Source organism: Sinohyriopsis cumingii, chromosome 12, assembly GCF_028554795.1.
Source record: "Sinohyriopsis cumingii isolate HCF-2022 chromosome 12, ASM2855479v2, whole genome shotgun sequence".
NCBI lineage: Eukaryota > Metazoa > Mollusca > Bivalvia > Unionida > Unionidae > Sinohyriopsis > Sinohyriopsis cumingii.
In genome coordinates this window covers 117,515,714-117,518,301 of record NC_142972.1, presented here as the reverse complement: position 1 = coordinate 117,518,301, position 2,588 = coordinate 117,515,714, and the positions used below count along the sequence as shown (strand labels likewise).

Here is a 2,588-nt window from a genome sequence, read left to right as displayed (position 1 = left end):
ATATCAGAATATTAAGTATTTTACCAGGTAATCAGTCTGCAAATCTTTGCTTAAATTATCAAGAAGCATAGAAATTACAAAACTCTCCAAACATGTGGTAAGTTTGGAGGAGTTTCTGATAACGAAAAGTTGAGGAAATAGATAAACGTAAGTCTATAGGGTGTATAGCCTCCCAGAAGAGACTAATTTAATATCGTACAAATATTTTTTTTACAATACTAGTCCCCTTACATAAAATTGGGATAAATGCATTGAACTGCTAATAAAAGATGTTGAACAAACACTTTATTTAACAAAATTGAATATAATCTTATTAACATATCTTGATTATTGGATTTTCAGGTGACGTACCCAAATGCATTGCTCCTTTCTGTATTCCTGTTTTATGCCTTAAGGTTTTGTCGTGAAGTGGTGCTGTTTTGCGCCTTGGCATCATTTCAGGAATGGCAGCACAAACAATCATTAGAGTCTGTGGTAAACTTTTTATTCAGAGATGTATCACTTTCATATAGTTGTTTAAGGCAACTCAGCATTGGTATACTATTACCCTGGTGTAATATTTTTTTCTTCTTCACATCATCATATGATTAGTCTGTGAAGAAAAGCAGGTTCTGTGACCAAATATGATATAACATCATACCAGGTTCATATTTTATTTGATCATTTTGGGACCAAAAAAAAAAAAAAAAAACCAGAATCGATACCGTTTTTCGGACAACCCCATGTCCCAAAACCGGCACCGCTCCTCCGGGGAAATTACCGCTGTGGTCACCAAATCGTGTTTACAACAACAATCCGAGATCATTAAATAAAATTTCTTTAACATCTCTTCGTATATTTTTATGACCGTATGCAAAAGTACCATCGTCAAGAACGTATTGTTTGTCATTGTAACAGGATAATCCCATTTTGTTTATCGAGTATGTAAGTAGGTGATGACATTTGATCTAATCGTGTTCATTTGAGAAAATATTTTAATTCCTCTTAACGCTGCAAAGTAATGACGTGTCTATGATTTCTTGACGACTTATTTTTTATTCCTTCGGTGCGTATTTTAACGTCTCCATGACCCATTTGACTGAAGCATTTTTCTCTATCTATCTATCTATCTATCTATCTATCTATCTATCTATCTATAAATACGTTGACGCAGTCACACTTGACTATTAAGCAACGGGTGGTACGTGGTCAAAGATAAAGTAAAGATGGAAGTGATAGGACAGTCAGAAGAGTAATGATAGGAAAGGCAGAAATAAGTAAAAGTGTGTCAGTGTACGTTTTCGTCCCTTCATACTCAGATCAATCCGGCTACCGTAGCGGCAATGAGATATGGAACCTCAACCGGCATAGCCCTGAGAATCACTAGGACTTACTTGTTGCTGACTAGTTCATTAGAATGTGATTTTGGAAAGCTCCTGCTTGTGAGATACCAAGTCAGGAGCTTCTGCAATTATTGATGGTAATTTGTTCCAAGTCCCTATTGTACATGGGAAGAAGCTGAACTTGAAACAATTTATCGATGCTGACTTTAATTGGAACTTTTTCCTGTGGTTTGCCCTAGTTTGGCTATATGCCAGGGTCAGGTATTTGTCCGCTGGTATGTCCACTAGGTTGTTCGCAATCTTGTACATCATGGTTAGCTGGCCTTGGTTCGCCTGGATTCGAGTGATTCCCACTGGAGATGGTTGAGCATTGCACTGACACTGCTAGTGTTACGATATTTATTTGTGGTAAACCTAGCCGCTCTCCTCTGAACCATCTCTATCTTATTTGTTAGATCTTTACTATGTGGGTTCCACACAGTCGAGCAATACTCAAGACCTGGTCGAACCAGAGTGAAATATGCCGCACTTCTTACTTCTTCATTGTTGATTTGGAGGTTGCGGCACAGGAAACCAAGGTTACTGTTCCCTTTTTTCACTATCTTGTCTATGTGCCTTTTCCAAGAGAGGTCTCTAGACAATTCCACCCCGAGATATTTTGTTGCCTGCTCATTGACTAACTTGTGCCCCTTAAGAGTATATTCGGACAAGATTGGTGATTTTTTCCTGTAAACTCTTAGGATGCTGCATTTTTCTGGATGGAACGACATACCCCCAAGTTCTTTCCCAGAGGGCCAGTTGGTTCAGATCTTCTTGAAGGATCTCACAGTCCTTGGAGACATTTCTTTCCCGGTAGACTATACAGTCATCTGCAAAAAGTCTTGTGTTGGATTTGACGCTTGCAGGTAGATCATTGATGAACACCAGGAAGAGTATGAGAACCAAAACACTCCCCTGAGGTACCCCACTAACAACTGGTGCTGGGTCTGATGTTGCTCCATCTACTATAACTCTCTGCGATCTGTCTGATAGGAAATCTCTGATCCATTTCTGTGTGTTACCCCTGATGCCATAGTGGTCCAAACCGACGAATTTCCGGTCACCTTTTTGTTGGAATCATCATGAAATTTGCTGGTTTTAGGGTAATCCGAAAAATCAAATAAATGAAGGTCCGAGTACATGTTCTTGTAAACATCATCGGTTTTAATCTCGTAACATGAACTATCCATATCAGTAAACAACAATTTGGCGCTGCTTCCGTAACGC

The 2,588-nt window shown here is 38.8% G+C and overlaps 1 pseudogene; it reads right to left on the bottom strand.

The window, feature by feature from the left end:
* Positions 1–1,120: 1,120 nt before the first annotated feature.
* LOC149787317 (uncharacterized) lies at positions 1,121–2,092 on the bottom strand (annotated as a pseudogene).
* Positions 2,093–2,588: the final 496 nt, after the last annotated feature.